Here is an 11,096-nt window from a genome sequence, read left to right on the forward strand (position 1 = left end):
TACTTTTAGATAATTTGTAATTACATCAACATTTATATAGAATATAAATAGAGGTTTCGAAAATGTGTTAAACCATCATGAATACAACGATTACAACTTGTGGTTAAAACTATGTTTTTAAAAAGATTTCTCATTTTTATCTTGTTTGCCATTGACTCTTGTAAAAAGGTGAATTTTATTGACATGGTTGGGCTATATTAGAATAATAACAGTAATAAAATACAGGCTTCATTTTTTAATGTTGTGAAAGATAAAAAAAAAAATCACTTGCAAACCACAGGGTTGATGCTGTTAATTATCCCATCCAATAAAGGCCAACATGTTTAGTTCAACTCTGAAAAGAGCTCTTCGGGTTTTGTCAAGGGTACAGAAACATGCAGCTTTACACATGGCAATGCGTTTGCTTAATCAAATGAAAGTGGATTTCATTGAAGTGCACTGTAGCCTTTGGGTGCGTAAAATAAAGGCTGAAGCCAGAGAAGCATCAGTTGCCTTTAGTGATGCAGAAGCCGCTGTGATTGGCGCAAATAATTTAACCTTTTTCTGCCTGAAGCTACAGTGGAAGATTCTCCGCTTTCAATTCAATAAAAATGAAAAATGGCGCATAATAAAACCTGAAAGCAAGGAAAACGAATTTAATATATCATCGTTTTATTACGTACTTATTTCAGCTTTCGCACGAATAAAAATATTTCTCCGCAGCACAAAGTGGCTAGAGGGAAGCATAAAAATCAATTTTCTGAATACAAAGCTGTATCAATAAGAAGCGCTCCTCCTGTGTGTGTGCGCGCGCGTGTGTGTGTGTGTGTGTGTGTGTGTGTGTGTGTCAATAGCAGGAAAACATGTTGTTGATTCTCAGTGATGTCGAATAAAGCATCCCGAGTCGTGGCTTTTAACTGCACGAGGTCGTGTTGTGCAACAAAAACATAGTGTCACAATATGAGTTGGTTCTCTTAAAAGTTTGTCATATATCTGCCATCATAATCGTTTGCTTTCAGTTTGAGAGCATCACGGTTTTAAAGGCCCTTATCTGGGGTCATAATCTGCATCTTCGTCACGAAGCAGTTAAGAAATAAAGCTCAATCATAATTAACAATCATGATTAAATATTAGTTCCTGGTTTTCATTTCCATGATTTGGCCCTAATGCCATTTTGTGCTCTATATACACGAATGCAATAGTAGATCTAATTTCTTGCACATTCATATTCCTGCAGCACTTATTTTCCCTAAGATTGCTTTATTTTAACCACAGTTATTATCGGACTAAATGAACTGTGCTGGAAATATTTTAATTGCGTTTCTCTCTTGCTGTTATTGAGTTGAATTAAATTCCAGAAGCTAACGCTTCCCCGCGTTCTCGAGTTGTTTTCGTCAGCAGTGAATGTTAAACACAATTACATTTTCGCGCGGAGGCAAAATATTATCTAATGGTTACTAATTGCTTTAAGTTGTAATTATTTTTAACACTAAGAAGCACTCGAATTATTGAACCTGACAAACCGCGCCTACCCAACTCTTGTTTCATTTCATTAGGTGCAATGGAGTGTTTATTCTAAAATCCATCCAATTAATGTCCTGTTAAAACATTGCAATGTATAAATCAAGACTGAAAACGCGATTTTCAGATGAGAAAATCTAAAATGCATGCATGATATGAAAGCAAATCAGAACCGTACTTTTCAAAATGATTTCTGGCAGTGATTTTCAGGGCTCAACCAAATTGTCTTTGGAATGTTCTTGTATCTCGTGATGTGCAAATAATATCTGATGCTACTTCTGCCAGTGTCTGATAGCTAGTAAAGAGCAGCTGTTGCCATGGTTACCTCCGCAAGCAAGGCTATTTCTGTTCGCGAGCGCATTTTGCGCACTCCAACTTTTGTGGATACTGAAATGTTTGTACGTAAAACGAATGCATACTTTAAACCCCCCCTAACCCTTTAATTTTGACCTAATTTGGTTCATGCCCGAAGCCTTCCTACCAGTGCAAGCCTAATATAAAGCCCTTATTGCTGGTTGCCCGTAGGCGATATCTTGGCAAGGATGTTGAGGGTAGCCTATATAGGGGTCGTTGATAAATCGGAATCTCCAGGCGATGCTGATAATAAAGTATAAAGACAAAGCGAAGACAAAAATAATTTGTCACAGTGCGCCTTTCAACAGATTCGGTGACCCGCCGCCCTCCCCGGTGTATAACCTGTTTCAGGGCGCTTTTGGAGATTTGCAAACAACTGCGATAGTGTTTGCTCAATACGGTGCCACAGGGATTGGAAGGCGATACCAAGCAGCACAGCTCATGACAAATGGCGATTGCAACGCTACATAAAGAATGAGATGAGTCAGTAGCAAAATAGGCTATTACCCCGAGCCTCTTTTTCCCAGTTATTTACATGAGCTGTCAATCTAAGCTATATTCTTTTATAGTGAGAAACAATCAAACAAAAACAACATAACAAACAGCCATTAAAATGCATTGCCAGAACACCTGCCGACATGTTCAATATGAACCCGGCACGTGGGTTTGAAAGGAAAATCCCACCCATCACAGCTGCATCCATCTATAGATTATGAGGATTGACTGTGCACGGCATCTGTTTTTCACTTTAAATGCAAGACGATCTTTTACATTTTAACTGCTAGGCTACTGTTGCAGTTGTGCATTATGCTGCTATTGCGGAACAAACCACTAATAAAAAATTGTAACACTTTATTTTACAGTGTCATTAGTATATTTATAACTATAAATGATGCATTATTACATGCAACTAACCCTAATCCTAACCCTATGCTAGTTATTTTAAATTATCAGTAGCCTACTTAAATGTATAATTATAGTGTATCAAAGACACCTTAAAATAAATTATAAATATAATACTGTGCTGTTATTATTATATAATTAGTAGATTATCATTAGCCTATATTTCTTTATTTTATTCTCTTTAATCTTCTATATTTATCTATATCTCTAAACTCATCTAATATGTTATAAGCTTCAAAAGAGACTTCAGCCTGGTGTGTTTCATCAGAGAAATCCCCACTCCTCTTAGTGTCAAATACATCCTTTTACCTTCAGCATTTCCTCGTGTGCATTTTGGCCTCGTGCCCCTCAAATGCGTGTGTGCGTGTGTGTGTGTGCGCGCGCCGATGAGCCTGTCAAAGAGAGGATTCGCATCCATTGCACCATTCTCCATCCCTCCCATGACTGTTGTGCTTTCTGCTGTAATTAGGTTGAATTCAGAGCAGATTGAATTACGTTATTCTGCATCTCGAGCTGCAGTCCTTGACTGTCTCTCTCCCCCGGGAGAACCTGGCGCCTGCTTGCCCGATCAGACGGCTTCAACTGGACGGACCGCCAAAAGAGCGCACCGGGATCTCCGATACGTCATCTGGTAATGTGGGCTAAATGAGAGGTGTGAGGGCAGGGGAGACGGGATAACATCGCAAGGTCTTGTGTGACCTGGAACAGATAAAGTGTTGGAATAATGAATTGTTTTATTCACTTTGTCGATATGAATTTTGCGCGCAGAGGGCGTTTGGGAGAAATAGGGATGGTAAAGAAAGAAAAATCATTTTGTTTCGTTATTGGATGTATAGTCTGTTTAATTCGAACTTTATATTTTAGTTTATTATTATAATTGAATGAATGAGATAAGAGAAACAATAATATTAAAACGCATTGGTATCGTTTTCTTTTATTTTTATTATTTATTTTTATGCATTCATACGTTTGAAATCATGTAGCCTTTCTTCTTTTACTTAACATTATGTATTATCAGAATTAGCATTTTTATATTAATTGAGTAAAAAGATTATAACTCAAGGTTTTCAATCTATTCGATGTAACTAATTTAGGCAAGATATATGTATGTCAATAAAATGTCACGCTGTGTTTCTAAATAAATAAAAAAAACAATTGTAAAACGGATGACATTTTTTTCCCTCTTCTCATTATTCTGTATTTTCCTACACCATTTCAGGACATTTCTGGCAGTTCATTTTTCGTAAACAAACGAAAATATGACTTACTAAAATATGTTTATTTGCGTAATTATTTGTGTGTATATTGATGTATTAATTAATTAAATTAATGGTCCTCATCTTTCACTGGAATGACCATGTTTGCGAAGACATGAATTGTTTTCTGCATATTCGAAGGTGCCTTGTATTAGTTTAAATCAAGTTGTATGTCTTCATAGATTACAGATTATTATAGTAATCGAGGAAGTTTTTTCCCCCTTTTTTCAGTATGAAAATGTTGAAATGTTAGGAAATTTCCATTTAACGTTGATTGACACCATGTTGGTTCATTTGTGTCATTTATAGGCCTATGCATTTAACATGAAACCAAAGTTTAATAAGAGCATTATTAGTTTACTTATTGATAAAGACATTAATCTAACATATGGTTCTCTGAGCACTAGATAAACATTAGATAGATAGATAGATAGATAGATAGATAGATAGATAGATAGATAGATAGATAGATAGATAGATAGATAGATAGATAGATAGATAGATAGATAGATAGATAGATAGATAGATAGATAGATAGATAGATAGATAGATAGATAGAGCAACAATGAAAGCACTACAAGGAAACATGTTTAATTTAAACGCATCTGCTTCAAGCATTATTGTGTTTCTTGTAATCCATCTTTTGTGTCTTTCGTTCCGATCGCGTTTCTACACACGTCTCGTTGAAGTGTCAAAAGCGTAATTAAGCGTATCATTGGCTTTGTGTTGTTTACAAACCGCGAGCTGTAATTTAATTTGGTCCACCAGCAGCCGCCACCGGCAGGGACCCAGCGCTGATGCCCGCGGGCCCCGGGCGGAGAGGGACCTTCTGCCGGACACCTGCGGGGGTGGAGCCCGTTACCCGGGGGAGGGGCGGCGTGCACCAACTTAATGAAAACACACGGGAAATGTTCGAATGAATGTAACAATAACAGTTTGTTCACTCTTTTGATCCTACTGCTAGAATCGCGACGAAATTAAAACAGCAAGTGTGTAAATGAAATAGACTAAGCATAAAGAATCTCAAAAGTTGTGTACGCAGTAGCCATACCTGAACTACAAAAAAAAAGCCATTTTTGTTGACTCCTAAATGTTTTTTGCAAATATTAAGAGAGTGTGTGTGTGTGTGTGTGTGTGTGTGTGTGTGTGTGTGTGTGTGTGTGTGTGTGTGTGTGTGTGTGTGTGTGTGTGAATATATTCATTAAAACTGCATTATTCGTTGACTCACTATTTCATTCATATATATACATATATATATATATATGATTTAAATAAATAACTTTATCCTTATCATTATAATCTAATTAAATTTGAATTAAATAAAAACTTTTATTGTTACAAAATAGTTATAGTGTTATATATATATATATATATATATATATATATATATATATATATATATATATATATATATATAAACTATATATATATATATATATACATTTATATATATAAACTATATATATACATACATAGGCTACATAAAAAAAATTGAGAGAGAGAGAAAGAGAGAATACAGATAAATACATGGAAGTGAAGGAGCAGGAGTGAAGAGAAAGAAAGAGAGGGAGAGGTGGCTTTTGGTAATAATGATGTACCCTCAGGCTTAGTGCTGTCTATCATACAGCCTCTCTCTCTCTCTCTCTCTCTCTCTCTCTCTCTCTCTCTCTCTCTCTCTCTCTCTCTCTCTCTCTCTCTCTCTCTCTCTCTCTCTCTCTCTCTCTCCCCATCCCTGCACAGTCTCAGCACAGACAGGCCTGTTGTATTAGATGGGGGGGACCCAGCGTCTGGGCCAGAACACAGGGAGCTCCTAATTGATGACTCCCTTTGAGTGAGGAAAAACACTAGCTGAGATTGATGGCCTTGCAATTTAGGGCTTTTGGAATGAGTCCTAGCAGCATTAACTCAATAAGGTGTCTATCAAACCTTAGCCCATCCTATAACAGCACTGAATGACTTTAATTACATGGCATTTGCATGAAATATTGGGAAGACTCAGAGTTAAATAGGGGCAAAGAAAAAATCATCATTTGCACTTTAGCATATAAGAAATCCTTAGAAATGATTTTGATTAAGATGATACACACTGTAAAAAAGAAATATATATATATATATATATATATATATATATATATATATATATATATATATATATATATATATATATATATATATATATATATATATATATATATATATATATATATTTTTTTTTTAAAGAACAACCTGTAAAACCACCAACACTGGAAAGAAAAAGTCACATGAGTCAAAGTTCATCACTTTAAAAAAAAATAATATATAAGGTGCACATAGTATCATCCACAAATACAAAACACCATCATAGTAACACATGACATTATTTAACAACATGAAATGTAATAAAAAAAAGTAAATCCCTAATGTACATAATTAATGCTAACAATGAATAAAACTAACTTTTAATAATTAAAAGTAACTTTTCAAGTATGTCAACTTATTCTACTAACCCCTAACAGTCTTATACTCAACTAATACTCTGAGAGTTGACATGTAAGTGCAACATTACTTATAGTCAACAGAAGGTCTACCATTAAAATAAAGTGGAACCATATTCTTTGATATTATGAGATTTAAAGGGTGAGTTCATAATATTCATAAAATATCCATATTTATAACTTTATACTACACTGTAAAAATAAAAGGTGCCTGGAGGAACCTTTTGGGGTTCTTCACTTCGCCACACCGGCGGAACCGTCTGTAGATCCTCTAGGCACCCTTTAAAAAGGGCCGGTTCTCTGAGGAACCACACAGGTTTCCTGAGGAACTCTTATATTAGGCTCTGTGTGGAACCACTTTGGGTGCCTCCAGGAACCAAATTTAATTTTTTTTAAATATTTAATTTCATGTTGTTACTACAGTATGGTTACCTTTGACATCTATTATAATAAACAAATTGAACCAAATACAAAATTAGAATTGTTTATTACATATTTGATATTCATTTTTATACATACACTTCCATGCACATGGGGAAAAAAGCTAACTACAGATTAATATCAATGAATACACAAAAAATAGTATAATACATAAGCAACATGAATAATCAACCATGTATATACAATAGATAAACAAGAAAAGACATCTCAACAAAATGCATGGAAACACATATGTTCCACGAAATAAATCAATGTAAAAAAATTACATTTGAACTAATTAAAAATGTCCATCATACTTAACTTTAACACATTTGTGTTTCAGTCCGATGGTAAGTCTGACATTACTGTTTCCAAGTCCAAAAGCTCTATCAGATGCCAAAAACAAACAAACAGTGCTAATATACACTAATTGTGCTGTAACCTTTATCTCTATACTGAAATCTCTGATGGTTAGTTATTCAGCTATTTTGAATCATAAAATGTTGAAGTCCGGGATGCCGTTAGACTGGAGACTGTAATGTACACTATGGCTTTTGAAAAGCTTAAATGTGTGACTTGAATCAACAGTGTTCATAAATGGTTGTTGAGTATTCTCATGAAACAAGATAGAGGAAGTAGAGGCTTCGACCCGGAAACAGAGTTAAGGTGCAGTAAAATGATCTGTTGTTCTGTGAATGTTCACTGGGGAATTCAGTCATTTCAATAAGAATCCACACGATCAGCAATTTCGTTTGTGGTCAAAAATGTCACTATGGGACCAAGCTGGTGTGAGGTACTTAACGAGTTGGAAAAGTGAAAAGGTACAGCATCGTTTTCCGTTTGTTTTTCGTCTTTTCTGGTGGATGGTCGGTCCAGGCACTTCAGTGATTTTCAGGTCTACAGGAGGATTTTTATTCTTGATCAAACTTGTATTTCAGCTTACCGAGATCCCTGCAAAGTACAAAATTTGCTGTTAGTAATGTTATTAAAGTGATAGTTGTGCAATTTAAATAATTTCCTCAGCCTTGTGACGTTCCAAACCTGTTTGACTTTCTGTCTGTGGAACCCAAAAGCAGATCTCAGGCATAATGCAACCCCAGTCACCGTTCGATTTCACTGCATGAAACACAAGCAGAAAACAAATGTGTAAATCATTCATGAAACCATTCTTATGTACTCTTGTCTAGTTCAATTCAATGCAACAATTTATGTGAAAATGGTTAAGCTCCAAAAATGTCCCAGAAAAGATCCTAAAAATAATCAATGAGTTCACAACTCATGTGTTATGGGTTGTGTTGCAAGTCTTCTGAAGCCTAATTGCTTTTTCCTATTTTCTTTTTTTTTTTTGTCGAAAAAGACTAAACTTGAAGTTATAATTCAGAGTTAAAATGTCTATAGCATTTTTTGTTAATCAAACCTGTGATATTATTTTTCTGAGTAACATGAATGAGATTTGAGATCATGAGAAAAGATTTTCAGAGATTAACTGATTAAAAAACACAAGTACACAGTCAAACAATACAATTTCACACAGAGAAAGTTCATAGTAATAAAGTACTTGCATGTGGTGCAGGTAACTTACTGTAATTCAATGTTGCCACTGAAATGTTCAGATTATTTTAGAAATGTAATGGTTGTTCTGGGGAAACAAAAGAACAAAGCTGATTATTCACAACATAATATTTATTGACCAGTAAATGGAGAGAGAATGAGGGCACCTGTAGTAAGTAAAGTTAACGTTAGGCTAAACAAAAACAGAGCAAACTATAACCTGTTTTTGTTATTCATAACAAACGCCAAGAATCAGAGAATTTTCTAAAGTAGTTAGGCTATATCAGCAATTTGAAGACACAGTTGTACAAAATGTTGAATTGAATGACTAAATCAATCTAAGACAATAAGTCAATCATTTCCATTTGTTCATTAGATCAACGTAACGTTAGTTAGCATCGCGGCTAAAACCTTCATACCAGATACTGTGCAATAAACGAGTGGTAAACACTGTAAAAACGTAGTAATGTAGGCCTATAATAAATTTAGTTTATATATATGTGTGTTTAAATATATAGTGAGAAGACTCTGTATTTATATTTATTTGGCGAGTTTTCAAACCTTGTAATGGAGAGCCGAATAAACGGCGGAAGCTTTGATGAGAGGAGCCGTTACTTTCAAACCGATGACGTCGATCAGCTGAGCTCTGTTGCGCGCGAGCAGCGCGAGGATCACTGAAGCGACGACAGCAGAGGAATAGCAGCAGTTTCGTGACAGAATAATACTTTTCTCCTCCTGCTTCTTCTTCTTCATATAATATTATTATTATTTAGTGTTGTTGTTTAAGGTTTAAATGACTTAATAAAATAGGCCTATACTAAATATATGTAAGCTACCCAAGTGAAAAAGACTAGGTTACTGTTAAATGTATTAAAAATGCATTAAAGTATATTTGTATTGTAGGTCTACTAAAAACACACTCAAGTACATTTTTAATACATTTAATAGTACATCTTTTTCACCTGGGTATGTATACTGAATCAAACTTGCCTATAATAATAATAATAAAAATGCATTAAAGTATATTTGTATTGTAGGTCTACTAAAAACACATGTACATTTTTAATACATTTACGTCTTTTTCACCTGGGTATGTATACTGAATCAAACTTAAGTAGCCTATAATAATAATAATAATAATAATAGGATAATAATAATAATAATAGAATAATAATCTAATTCGGGCCTCACTGAACCATTGGGTTCCTCCAGATGCTGGCTTTAACATAAGAGATCTTCCAGGAACCACTTAAATGTTAAAAGATCTTCCAATAACCCTTTTATCGCATTTAAGTTCCTCTATTTTCCCCCAAAGCACTTCGAGGTCTCATGGTAATGAAAAGGTGACTCCAGAACCTCTGAAGTAAATACAAAGTGCTTAAAGGATCCCATAAGTTCCAGCAAGAACCTCAAAGATTGTCAATGCTCCTCCAGTAACCCTACTATAGGAGAAAGAGCTTTGAGGCACCAAAATTACATTTTGAAGTTCCTTGAGTATCCAACAGGATACTTCAGGCTCCTTTAGTTTTTACAGTGTATAATCCAGGCGCGTAGCCAGTAATGGGCCAGGGCGGCACTGGCCCACCCACATAACTCACTGGCCCGCCCAGGCAAGTTTGATCAAAATACATTTTTAGTTTATTTTTATTATTCAAATGTATTTAAGAAAATATATTAATATAAACCTGATTTATTGTTGACTGGTGTGTGTGTTTAATTCTGTTTCCGAATAAAATGCGTGAAAGCCTCCCTCCGGAACGTAATTGGTTGCTAGGGGTTCCGAGTCCGACAGGCAGACTCTCTAGGCGGCGGGCTCTGGCGGCCTTTAGTTCTTTGAAAAATAACTCTGTGACTCTTTGGACTATGATGAGTTCATTTCTGTTTTTAATACTAAACCCAGGCACTTGCATCTTGTTTTGTAGAATGAAAACAACAAAGGTAGGCCAGTTGTTTAACTAATTTCCTTCATTTTTGCCCGTGAAGTGATTTAAGGCGAGACACGGCAAAAACATCGTTTTTTTTTTTTTTCACTGGTCAATTTTAAGATTTTGGGCTATTTGTCTTCTTCAATGCATTATTTCAGACTTGTGGTGAAAAAAAAATCCAAAATACACATTTAGGTCTTTATTTTACTACATTTTGTCTATTTGCGTCTGTATATTTCTCCTAAATTCAACAAAAGTTGGCGTTGTTAATCAATATGCTGCACCGCGATCGCTTTCTGCACCTGTCATAACACAAACACCGTTGAAAAGCTCTCTACTTTCTCCTGTACACAATGCTGTCGGAACCAAATATGGTAATTTCCTTTAATCAGCAACCAATCGTGAAAGTACAATGGGGCATTTAACTCTAAAAGCGAAATCTCATTGGCTGATATCAATTTCTGACAATGTGATTCGTTCAGATGCATCACGTGACGTGCTCTGACATTTTGATGTGTGTTTTTGACTGTTTTTGACTGGGGTTCTGTTCAGTTGTTGGCCATAAATGCTGTGTTATAAGTTTTGATGTGTTTTAGGTGGTTTGTATTGTTGTTGCTGATGATTTGATAAGATATTGTGTCTGTAAATAGTTGTTTCTGCTAAAAAGTATGATTTTTTACATTACAAATCTTTAAATGCTGTTTTCTCAAAAT

The sequence above is a fragment of the Scardinius erythrophthalmus genome (genome assembly GCF_964197995.2).
Source record: "Scardinius erythrophthalmus genome assembly, chromosome: 13".
NCBI classification, from domain to species: Eukaryota; Metazoa; Chordata; class Actinopteri; order Cypriniformes; family Leuciscidae; genus Scardinius; species Scardinius erythrophthalmus.